General features: G+C 40.2%; 1 protein-coding gene across 1 annotated transcript in view; it reads left to right on the plus strand.

Annotated features, from left to right (window-relative positions):
• Positions 1 to 5,170: 5,170 nt before the first annotated feature.
• LOC102793307 (beta-1,3-galactosyltransferase 1-like) overlaps positions 5,171 to 13,382 on the plus strand; it is a 166,037-nt gene continuing 157,825 nt past the window's right edge. The window contains exon 1 of the mRNA XM_006804089.3: positions 5,171 to 5,250. The gene's annotated coding sequence lies outside the window, so the exon portion shown is untranslated. The remainder of the gene's footprint in view (positions 5,251 to 13,382) is intronic.

Raw genomic sequence — 13,382 nt, forward strand, 5'->3', positions numbered from 1 at the left:
TACTTACATCATTAGGGAAAAATGTATGTAATACAGGCTATTGGTATCAATAAAAACTAACTGGGACTCTTTTGAACGTTATCAACTAAACAAAGGGCTCTTATCTTAGATGTTGCCCATAGGTGGCATCTTCTGTCAACAAGTAGTCTCAGTATGTCTTTATCCGCTCATTTATTGGATAGATTAGTGAAAAGATGCAGAAGTCCATTAAAAGCCTGAACAAGGAAGCTTGACTGTTTGTAGTAACATGAGTATGTTGACTTTCATCCAGGTCACTCAAATTCAGGTGTTATCTGATCGAGTTGTTTTCTCTTTTTTCTCCATCTTAGTGTTATTCTTCCCTGAATGGAAGGAGTATGTAATCAGTTCTGTTTGTTTGTCTGGCATCTACAGTTTTCAAGATATCAATTTTAAATTTTGTGTGATAATAATTTATAATAATTTGTCCTCCCCAGGTTAACAACAGCCTCTACTACTCATGTCTGTGAGGAATGTTATTGCAACATGTTGATTATTGCAACAAATACATGTTAGTAAGTGCTAAACATACACAATTATGGCTGAATCAGACAGTTCAAATGCTGCTATTAGACTGTGAGGGAAATGCTGTGCCACAGTTTGGTGAGAAACATAAAGAACACTAACCATTCATGAAAACAAACAACATAAATGTTAACTGCTTTTTCCAATTCATGCCATAACTTGCTGATGAACGTCACACTGCTGGAATAAAAACTACTTGTTGTTGACTTGATGCCTTGCATCAAGAACATTTATATAAGTGCTCTAAAGAGTAACTACTAACCAGATCTACTAACAATTTACTTGATTTTTTTATATTTTATATAAATTTTAGATAGTATTATTATTATATTAATTTATTTACAAATATGCAGTCAGTACACTTCAGTAATAAACAGCATTCTTACAAGAGGAAACCCGAGGAGGGGCTGTGAGAGGGTGCGTAGTCGGTCGATTAACCAAAATAATCCAGTGTAAGCTGATGTTTCACAAATGTGTTTCTCTCTGAAAACAGCAAGGCAATTCAACAGTAGGCTGAAGGACAATTAATATGGTTTTGATTTAAGGGATAACTCTTCTGATAGAAATTGCTGGAGTGCACAAAGGGTCCTGAGGATTAACATTCAAGTGGTCCTCAGGATTTATTTAGAGGAGAGGTGCATTGTTACAGAGTGTTCTACTGTGTGAACCGGAATATGGAACTGCTGATTGTATGTTGTTCATAAAAATTCCAGTATCCAGTATAAGTGGCGCTCACCTCTAAACACTCAGATTCAGGACTAAATCAAAAGTTTTAGAACAAAGACTTTTGGCACTTCAAACATATTTTATTTATATAGCACCAAATCACAACAACAGTCACCTCAAATTGCTTTTTTTTTTTTTTAAAGACCCTACAATAATAGAGAGAAAACTCATAATAATAATCATCAACAACCCCTTCTGAAAAAGCACTTGGCAACAGTGGAAAAACTCCCTTTTAATAGGAAGAAGCCTCCAGCAGGACCAAGTTCAGAGATCTGGAAATTCATGAAAATTCCCTGAATTTTCTTTTTCAGGTCTACTCATACAAACATGTACACAAAGCTAAGAAACCAAATGGGGAAAAAAAAAAAAACAATAGAAAACAAGTGAAAAAGACTGACCAGCCAATAAAATACTGTGCAATTGTTCTTGAAATTTTACAGTATTTATAACATACTACACTTAAACATCTGGTGCATTTTTTACTGATGAAATCAATTCAATATGGAGAGATAATTAGAAGAAACTGAAGATGATATATTGATATATAGAATTCAATTAAGGTATCTGGCAGTTAGACTCTGATGGCCCATTACAGCAGAATGGAATCCCAGCGGTGATGGGGATTAGGACAGAACCTGCTGGAGTGCAGATACTGGTGGTGGAGATGAAGACAGAGGTTTGAATGGAGCCTGAGGAACAAGGGAGATGGGGGCAGAGGTGGGTTGCACAAAGGCGTTTGAAAGGGTGAATGACAGATAAGCAGTGAGATTTCAAGTATGCAGAGTGCTGGCTGATTGGCCTAAAGAAGGCCAGCAGAAAGACTATTGGACTAGACTAATTATGTCACAATGAGCTTGATAGCGTGGGAAAGTGGAAACAATGTAAAGCTTAGATTAGTGACCAAACATGTGGGAAACAGACAAATGTGTGACTACAGGTCTTCCTTATTGAACTTAAGCTTCATTAAAAAATCAGGTAAAGGATGGAGGGCAAAATCTGAGTTTTCTGGAATTGTGTATTCAAATGTGTTTGTTTGAAGAAGTCTGAAGCCCAAAAAAATAAATAGATGGGGCAGTATTTCAATATTAATTTTAAAATATAATAACCTTCAGGCGATATACTGTTTACATTTGATGTGTGCTTTAAGCCATAGCTTCTTTATTCTTACGTTTTTAATTGGGGCAATAGACCTTTAAAATGTAAATTCAACTTTATTTATATAGTGTCAAATCACAGGAACAGTTGCCTCAATGCAGTTTAAATTGTAAGGTAAAGACCCTACAATAGAAAACATTTCAGTTATGCTGAGGACATATCCCTACAGCTCATACACAAATCTTTACCTTTAACTTACTTTTCTTCTCAACTTTTCTAATCTTTGAACAAATAACTATGAATTAACAAAAGAATGTGAGTGAAAATGCTGAAATAGTTCAGATTGGTGGCCATTCCAGTTTACAAGCCAAAGAATCCACTGCTTCTATCTTAGTGCCAGAAAAAAATGAGCTTCTTCAGAGGTTTTGTAGAACTCAGGCATTGAAGAGTTGGTCCTTTTCAGCAACACATAAAGTACCAAAGAAATATTAGGCAGCAGTTGTTTGAATTTTTTTTGGCTCACCAGTGATTTTCTAATGAATAGCAGGGTTAAATCCAGCTCCGGACCTTCCATGCATGCCATCCTCGGTCTTTTTCGAATTCTGTAATAAAAATCATAAAATGACCAAAAGAATTAAAGAAAGATCTTGCCTGTCTTACAGTGTCTACATTGCGTCTCCCTAGGGAAACAAGAAAAATGGACAGAAAGGTCAATAACTTTGGATGATGTTTGCCTAATTGGTCCAACACAGGGTGTAGATTATATTAAACTTTAGAATGCACTGCTGCACACAAAGATTTGTTCTCGTTCTCTTTGCTAAGAGTTTCCCAAGCCACTAAAAGGAGAACAGATTTTATACTTTATCTAACATCTACTTTCTAAATACAGTACTGTGCAAAGGTTTTGAGCCACCCTTTATTTACTTACATTTTGCTCAGAAAATGGGAAATAGGTAGTGTTTTATTGAAATGTGCAAACATACATGGAAATACAAATTATATGGCAAAAACATACAAGCTTGAAAGTCATTATTTGGTATAACCACCTTTATTCCTAAACACAGCCTGAACTCGTATGCAAGCTTCCCTGTCATTTCCCTTAAACAGTCTTCAAGAATAGTTCTCCAGGCTTCTTGAAGGACATTCCAGAGCCTTTCTTTGGATATAGGCTGCCTATTCATTCTGCTCTGTTAAGATGAGACCACACTGCTTCATTAATGAGGCCTGGGCTCAGGGGAGGTCGATCTATGACTGTCATTATGCATTCTTCTATTCAGATGTGCTTTTACTGCATCTGGAATTTCTTTGGAATCATTGTCATGGTCAGAAATGCCAATTAGAGACTTTTTAGATGTTATTGTTTGGTGAATCAAAATTTTGCAGATATATTTTTGCAAAATTTGCAAAAAAAATAATATTACCAAAAATCTCAAATTGCATTACTCCATAAGCCCTGTTGGCTCAGATTTTCAATTCGTTTGTTTAATTTGGCATACATTGGCCTTTTCTTTTGTTTTCTCTTCATTAAGAATGACTTCTTTACAGATACTCATCCAGTTCTGTTCAAGCTTTGGTGAAGAATCTCTCAGTCCTGCAACAAGTCTTTGTTGGATTTCTTTAGAGCAAGACTTTCAGATATGATCACCAGCTGTAGATCTTTTTTTTTTTTTTTTTTTTTAGGCCTGCCACCTATTCTTTTGTCTTTCACTTATCTTAACTTGGTTGAAGTATAAGCTGGACACAGTGGTGGGAAAGAGCAAGTTTATGATTGGGAATAACTTAGTCAGGGCAAAAAATGTGACTATTTACTCTCTGTGTGATAACTGTTATTGTTGGGATGATTTGCAAATTCACCTGAAGAAACTGGAACTAATTACATATTTTTTCCAACAGGCTGCTAGTAACAAAGTGTATAAAGATGCAATTTAAAACAGTTTCTATGCTAAGTTATCTGTTATGTTTAGATACAAATCTCATCCATCCCTTGAGTTAAGCTTGAATCATTTATTAGTTAGTGATTTAATGGCTTAAAACGATTATTCTGAATATGGTCAAATACAAAGACTAGACCAAAATTTTTATTTTTATTTTTAAAAGCAGCTAATTTCAAGGCCACTTTAAAAATAACAAGAAAGTCTGCCTCCTTGGAAGCAAACTGTAATGAAGCCACTTCACTTACAAAACAAACAAACAAACAAACAATAAAACAGCAAAACTGCTGACATGCTTAATTATTTAGTAATTATATTGTTGCAGGTGAACCTGCCAATCAAATGGATCAGCTCTAGCGAAGAGCAAAGAGCATTTCCACCATGGGTCTAAAAACATGAGGCATGGACTGGAATGCCCATTAAACAATATGGACAAGTTGAACAAACTCGTGTTTCAGTAGGTCTGTTTCATGACTTAATGGGAACATAATGGTGATGGCTGCATACATACTCAGTTCCCCTTCAGTGGTTAATCCATGTCATTAATGGTGTCTCAATTAAATAAATGCGTTCTTTACGGAAGCAGCTGGAAAACCTCCCCCCCCCTCCCCCCCCGGCAGCAAAACTAGTACGCATGCTTATTTTCGTCCAGATGCCATCACATCACAGGCGCTCGCGCTCTGTTGCTTGAAAGTCAATCTCCGTTAAACAAAGCGGCATCACCCCGCTCTCTCTCTGCCGGGGCAGATTGGCCGCCATCCCTCCTCGTCAAGGCGGCCTCTGATTGGACAGTCTCCTCTCCTCCGCTGACAGCCCCCCGCCAACCCACCTCCATCTCCGTGAGCGCAGCGTGCAGCTCGAGACGCCGAGCAGAGGAGGTATCAGCGCTGTGTGAAGCGGACGGATCTAAGATTCCTGGACAACTTGTAAGGACGGGACGCGGACGGCAACACGGGTGGGTGTTTTCATTAAGGGTCGGAAATGTGTGTGTTTTTTTCCTTCGGTGTGTTATGTGTCGGGGAATGTTTCTTGCCACTAAAAATATTCGTTCGCTTCCAGCTCCCAGGGATGCTGTGTTTGGAAGTGACATTGAGTTAAAGGCTTGCCAAGTCCATCACATGCAGTTTTGTTTATGACTACGCCGTTTGACCCTTGTTGGGGTTGTAAATGTTGTTTCCTACTGTGGCTATTTCTTGTTTCTTTTCTTTCTTTTCTTCAGCAGGCATGCGCCGAAGGTAATACTGAGATTTAAAACTTGCTGCTGAAGGTATAGTTTGATACATTTTCGTCTTTTGAAATGGCACGACTCGGTGCTCGGAGCTGCTTTCTACTGTGTAGTTCGCAGGAATAACTGCGGTTTTAAGTGCGTGGCATCATTTCAATAAGAAGCCGGTTCACAGGTGTCGGGTTTATTTGCGTTTCTTAGAATCATAGAAAAAGGCGAGCAAGGGCAGAGGCAAAATAAATCCAGATAAGTAGATGAGAGCATTGTGCATTTCATAATGCTTTGTACTTAATAGCTTGATATCAGATATAACGGATTTGTCTGGCCTCTAATCCATGTCAATTAACATGAACTCAGAAAAGCCATCTGCTTTCTGTTGCACAGCATAAAGGAAAGTGTGTCACCTTGCTGTCCTTTATCACCCTGTCAGATACTGCTACATTACACCAAGAAGTCAAAAACTGAAAGCGAGCCATATAACCCTCAGTGGCAAGCTGCTGAAGAGGATTTTACCTTGTAATCTAAGGGTCATAACACAGTTCTTGGTCAGTGTCTATACTTGCTGTGAACAGTGTGCCTAAGCCTCCCAAAAATCCATTCCTATAGATTTACTTTGACAGTTTCTTTGAAATATAAACACCGCACACGCACAAATGCTTCTCCCTCCCACAGGACTGATCCTCTTTCTGGAATTGTACCATGCTCCTTGAAGTGCTTACATCAGTACTTCTTGACACTGTTTTTAAGCGGTGGAGTGTAACCATCTCTTTTGTGGGAGCACAACCTTTACAATGCCGCCTGGGTCGTTAGTACGATCATCTCTGCCAGATTCTCTCATTTAAGCCTGTGTACTGGCATGCGACCAGACACTGGAATTGTGTGAATGACGGGAAAGTTCCATTTAATTTCAGAAATGTCCCGCGGTCCTCCATTTGTCTCCTGTGACACAAAATGCAGTGGTTTAATCTCAATTAGGAAATGACATCTGAAAATGGGAACCAGGACGTGGGTTTGGAGGTCTAGTTTGATGAAGTAAAGTATAGAAGAACTCATTTCCATTCTGCTGCTGTAATGCTGTTTAAATCCTCTGTTTGATTAAGCTCAAGCTTGATGGAAGCAATTTTTCTGTCACAAAAGCTCTGACAGATGTTGAGATTTAGAAATTGTTTCCACAATTGTAGGTGCTGCGATCACAGCTGCTAGTCCTTCTAAAAGTCATGATGACATTGATTGTGGATCAATAAATTACTGGTGCAGCGCTGAAAGAGCCCCTCTGATTTTCCTTCTTTTACCTTCCCCCATGAAACTAATGAATTTGAGTTCTTTTTCAAAAGCTGTCTGTGCTAAATCATTATCAAACACTCCTTCTTCAAAACTCAGTCATTATATCTGCAAATAGGCTGTTGACATGTGCTGCGTTGTAAACTACATCTTATTGGCATCCTGTGAGAGGAAGCAAGTCCCTGGGTGTGCATCTAATAGGCCTGTTTTAACTAATTTAACCCTCATGTGGGGGTTTTATGTGCAAAGGCATCCTGCCTGTTTGAGTTATTGGACGAATGCAATGCACAAAATCGATCTTTTGAAACATTTGCTGTTTGCAATGCAGGGAAATGAAGACTGTTTTTTATGAATCTGCAGAAAAGCCCTCTTAATTACATCATATTTTAGTTCTGGATGTTATTGGAGCTGAATTTATGGAACAGCATGGGCCCTCCTGGATGAGATAAACTGTGCGTGACATTGATGAATAGCATTTGTATAGAGCACAACAGAAAAGTGTATTACAGAACGGGCTTATTAACTCGTTTACAGTTTCAATGCACTTACGTTTTCCTTGTCCACACGATTTAAGGGGAACTCTGTCAGCTTGTGGATTACTGTTTGTTACTGCATGCAGTGGCATTTTGGTGCCCTCGGGGAACATATTCCTTTAAAGTGTACAGCGTGGTTTGTCAAATGTCAGTTGGATTTTCTTTTTCCTTTGGCAACTGCTACTTTACGAAGACCTTTACATTGAAATGAGCCCATTTTAATGTCATCAGCTTCAATGTCTTATTATGTTTGGAAACACTTCATCATTGGGATTTAACGTCAAGTCACCATCCGACCATCATGCAGGAAGGAATCCACACACCGATGCTTCAATTCAGGGCGTCAAGGCTTCAATCATGGATACTTGGGCTAGTTTTTGAGAAAGCTATGTTTGCCTGTGATCGACATCATTAGGTCCAGCCACATTTTCCAAGTCCTGGAAAATAGATTTTACCGTAGCTAGGTGATGCTCAAATATTCAAGGCTACCCCTTTTTTTACACTTGCACGTTAACCCTGCACATTGCTACATCCTTGCCTTCTTTCCTTGTGCAGTCAGGCAGCTGCTGTGCTTCTTAAGTGACAGTAACTGTGGCAAAATGCTAAATATACATAGTGGGATATCTGTAATCTGCGGCGGGGTCCATGATGCGAAGCTGGCATACACATCATGTCATCCATACCAAATTCACATTGTCAGAATCTCAGTCTTGCACTTTTATTTACACTTTCAAGGTGCTCTCTACACTTTCACATAAGCAGCCTACTATGTGGGCGGTATAAACGGTATACGGTAGAAACGATATAAATTTGGCCAACGGTAGAGATTTTGACTATACCACTCTACCGCGATAGCGCATGTTGATGGTGTCATCAAGCTGCGCCTGCTTTGGTCGAAAGCATTGCAGCGGCTAAAAACAACATAATCTGCAAATTATGCCGGGCGACAGTAATACCAAAGAGACGAAGCACTTTTGGAACATGGGGAAAGCCAAAAACTGCGCTTCCTCCGTTTCTGTACCATTGATTCATGGGAATAGAGCAGCTGCTCTATTCCCATGTTGTTGCAGTATGACTAACCTCATATTGTGGATGAATTATCTCAGTTGTTTTCCTAAATGAAGTTTGGTCCATTTACAGCATCCTGCCATGCAATTGCATTTGTCCCTAACCATCAGAAACCTTCACGTTAACTTTTATCAAGTGGGAAAAAGTTAGCGTTCATCCTTCAGCTTCACTGTTATGCTAACGTAGCTGTTTTGCTAGCGATCACGTAGCACATCATTATGTACCAGCTAGCCAAACTTCAGTAACCCTACAAACGTCACCGCTGTTTATTTTTTTTGTCTTCATTTATGTTGGAAGTGATAGCAGAGCTGTACGTTTTAATTTTTTCAGAAAGCTCTCAGTCAGAACATGCTGTATCATGTTTAGGTGGAAGCTAACGAGCTAAGTTCCTGCTAACTTCTAACTCCATTAAATTTAATAGATTCTGTTTTCATGGATGCCTGGATGTTAAACTTAATTGTTACACCTGGTAAAGCAACAACACTGATCATTTTATTAAAGATGAAAGAATTTAGACAGTTTTTAACTCTCAGTGATGCCGCAGTGTTTGTTTGACTTTGGGACCTGAAGCAGACGTAGTTTTGGACCCAGTTTTGGATTACTCCACAAGGCTCCTGACTACGGTAGCCGTAATGCTCCGCCAATCCATCAAGCGGTGCGCCTTCATAGCTTACCAAAGTCGTACTAAAACATTTTTTGACAGATTTCTGCGCGCCGTACACTGCATAAAATCGGTTCGAGGTCAGTAAGCACAACCAGAATTCATATATAAGGCACACTGTCGATTTTTGAGAAAATTAAAGGATGTTAAGTGTGCCTTATAGTGTGTAACATACGTTATACAGAAGAAAAGAATATATCGCGATATATAATGTTACCGCACATGCTTCAAATTATACCGTGATATGGATTTTAGGCCATATCACCCAGCCCTACAGCCTACTTTGTTAAAAGTGCCTTAAACAAGCTGTTGCAAGTTGATTTCACCAGCTATAATGATGAGTACATTTACACACTGTAACTAATTAACATTAGCCCTATGACAACAAAAAGGAAACTGTAGCCTGGTGCCTGGTTAATGAGGTGTGCTTAGATTTATGTTAGCTAAAGAGGCTTTTGTCAAAGAAACACATCTCTATGATTTTTGATCCTTGGAGAAATAATGAGTGGGTGGTGTCTTTTTAGTGGTTTATTCCCCAAAAGAGCACACTACCCTAACCTTAAAATCTGACAGACACATCAGTTTTACTGATCTCAGGCTATACGTGAACTCACACAACACGCTTTAATCTGCTCGTTTGTACAGATCAATTGACTGACCAGAAACTGTGGAGCTCACAGAGGAGGTAGCTCTCCCCCACACAGCCCCCACACAGGTTATGTCTGGTGACAAAATCTGTTAGCGCTTGTCTAATCTTATGGACCACTCAAAGCACTTTATACGACAAGCCATATTTACCTTTGTTGCTCATATTTATACAACACTTTATGCTCTGGACTTTATGCTTCCTTTGGGAGGAAGGAGGAAACCTATGCAGCCACAGGGGACAAAAAACGCCACAGAGAACCAAACTAAGACCTTCTAGCTTTGAGGCATTAGTGCTTCACCAGAACTGTTTCTTTTCAAGTCTGTTTCCAGTTTTACCTCCTCCAGCTTGTGCGGGGGAACACCAAGGTATTCCCAGGCCAGCCAGGAGATATAATCTCTCCAGCATGTCCCGGGCTTCCCTGGGGGCTCTTCCCGGTGGGACATAACCGGAACACTTCACAGAGGAGACGGGCAGGAGGCATCCTTATCCGATGCCTGGGCCACCTCAACTGGCTCCTTTTGATGTGGAGGAGCAGGGGCTTTACTCTGAGCCTGTCCCGGATGGCTGAACTTCTCATTTTATCTCTAAGAGAGAACCCAGCCACCCTTCGGAGGAAGCTCTCTATTATGTCTCTGAGATCACCTAACCCAGGGTTTGGCAACCTTCAACATGAAAAAGAGCCATTTTAGCCTGTCCTACCAAACAGTGAGAAGAAGATCTGCATTTTTCATATATATAGTTTTCCTTTTTTATAAAAGCCTGCAGCAGCCACAGCTGAGGGGCTAGTTGCTGTCCTCTGCGCATGTGCATAATACAAACATCATAGGATCCCACAAACAAATAATGCTTCATTGTGCTTCTAGAGATAAGACACTTCTCAGGGTATCTTTGAGCAGAGCTGTCAGCAAAATCAGAGGAAGCCCAAAACATGGTCACTGACTGGCCAAAGAGTTCTTATCATTATTTGAGTGATTCTAATTCTGCTAATAATGTAGTATTTGCCTAAAAGATGATGCTTCTTTGACTCGTCTCAACTCTGTGAGGACACAACCGGCAGCATTATTCTCTGTGGTCTGATTTATTTTAGAGGTGAGGTAAACATTTATTTATGCTGAAGAATCAGTTGGCTGTTTTTTCCTAAATTGTTGGGCCCTAACTCGCTTGATTACATTCTTTAACTATTTTGTACAGAATTCCACTGCATCCAGACCCTGTAATTGCTGCTGTGTCGAAGCATCTCTCTGCAGGCCATTGGAGCTGTTGCCTTTGACCTCTTCTTGGAGCAGGGCAAACAGCAAAGAGCATTTCCCTTAGGGGATCAGTGACGTATCGGATTGTTGTTGTTCGCTTGGCCTTCTCTCTCAGTAATTAATTGTCAGTTTAATCGCAGCACGAGGAGGGGAACCAATGGAGAGAGCACTGCCCAGTTGCCTGTTCTCATGCAGAATTAATGGTTTCTGTGTAACAACTCATAATTTACAATGCATTAGATTTTATGACTGTCTGGCTACACTGTAATTACTGATAGGAGGAGGCTGTAACTTACAAGGCTGTCATCTTTTATAAGCCCTGAATTTTGCACTGCTACAGCAGTACTAGTTTTCTCTGATTCTTTTCTTTCTCCGAGGGTGTTCACTGCTTTTCTCACTGATGCGCTGTGACCTATGCAGTTCCTACGCTCCCCATCTTGCCCTCGCTCTTTCAGCACTGCTCTCTCTGTGCCTCTCGGTGGAGCAGGCTTTGGGAAGCGGCACAGGCGACTCTGTTTTCCATCGAGCTTAGCACCTTGTGATCATGTCTGTGACTATCATCCAAAGTTTATTGGATTAATCTCGTTGGCTAGAGCTTAGCCACACATCACACAGTTCTGCATATGACCCTGCAGGCGCAGATAGATTTGAATCCAGTAGCCCAAAACTGTGGTTACACTGGGGTTTTTTTTGTTTCAAACACAAGTCCTTTCAGCAACTTGGCACACGAATAGAACAATAAATGGCCTGGTTATTTGTCAGTGTGTCTGGTTGTTTTTACAGGATCTGACACAAAAACATGCATGCTGTAGTGATACTACAATAATGGCACAGCGCCATTGAAACTAAATAACGTGTTGTCATCTGTGTTTTTCTTGTTTTGTTTACAAAAATGATGAATGACAACACAGTAAGCTGTTAATATCTCAAATGCTCAGTTGGCAGATGCCTCCTATTGTTTTCTTGCAGACAACAAACCAACAAAAAATGAAAAGCCTGAGCTGAAACAATGTCACATTTTCACTGCTGGTGCAGTTAAGGTAGGTTAGTCATCTCTAAAGCCATTGGGGTGTGTTCTAGCACCATGCTTATGCTGACTCTTTCCCTGGCAGCTATAATATCTTGTAGAACCACATTTAGCAACAGTAATCATTTTCTGACGAGGTCAGAGGTCATCAGTAGAGGAATTTTGGGTTGATGGCTTTGATTGGGCCATTGCAACACTTTGCTTCTTTTCTTTTTCAGTCATTTTGTTGTAGATTTGCTGATGTGTTTAGGATCATTATTTTGTTACATTGTGTTACAGCTTTCAGTCCTCGCATTTGATTTTAGGGTATTTTTGTATATACAGGAGTTTATTGGTGACTCAGTGAGGTCAAGGTTCTGTGGCCCACATTATGAGTCCCCAAGGACTGTAACTTGACAGTTGGTAGGTGTTTGGACTGATATGTTGTGTTTGATTTTCGCCAGATGTGGTGCTTTGCATTATGGCCAAGCATCTCCACTTCGGTCTTGTCTTTCCAAAGGGCATTGTTCCAGACGTTGTGTCCTTTGTTCAGTTGCAATTTTGCAAACCTCCTGCCGTGTTTTAATTAGAGAAGAAAAAAAGTGATACTTGTTCAGTCTTTTTTCTAATTATACTCTCATAAATGCTAGCATTTAACATGCTAACTGGCCTGTAGAGTCTGAGGCTACGTCCACACGTACCCGGGTATTTTTGAAAACGCAGATTTTTCTATGCGTTTGCACCTTTTGTTCTCACGTAAACGGCGTTTTCGGTCACTGAAAACTGAGATTTTTAAAAACTCCGGCCAGGGTGGATATTTTTGAAAACTCCGTTTTTGCATTTACGTGTGGACGAGAAAAATAGAGAAAACGCAGCGTCAAAGGTGTGCGCCTTTTTTGACGTCACACTGTGCGCCACGTTATTGTTTCGGTGAAATGAATTTCTACAATACTGCTACTGTTAATTGTTCTCTCTGCAGTGTTTAAATGTTTACATATACACACACAGTTACTGTCCCTCCACACATACGACTCGGTTCTGCTTCTATGCCCCAGCTTTGTTTACTTTGAGGCTCCTAGACTTCTGATTGGCCAACATTTCTACACGGTTAGGAATATATCGCCACCTGTTGCTTTGGCATGTTCCTAGCAGCGTTTTCCTTTATTTCTGTGTTTACGTGTGGACGGGATTATTTTTTTAAACAAAAACGGAAAATCTCCGTTTTCAAAAATACCCGTGTACGTGTGGACGTAGCCTGAGATGTGGCGTCTGGGTTTTGCTCGTCTGAGATTATTACTTACTCCTTGGAAATGTGGTAGCACACACCTGAATGCTCCAGGCCTGCAAACTAGTGATGGGTCGTTCGCGAACGAAATGGCTCTTAGAGCCGGGTCTTTTAAGTGAACGATGCGAG

This window comes from Neolamprologus brichardi, chromosome 23 (genome assembly GCF_056152115.1).
Source record: "Neolamprologus brichardi isolate AB-2024 chromosome 23, ASM5615211v1, whole genome shotgun sequence".
Taxonomy (NCBI): Eukaryota; Metazoa; Chordata; class Actinopteri; order Cichliformes; family Cichlidae; genus Neolamprologus; species Neolamprologus brichardi.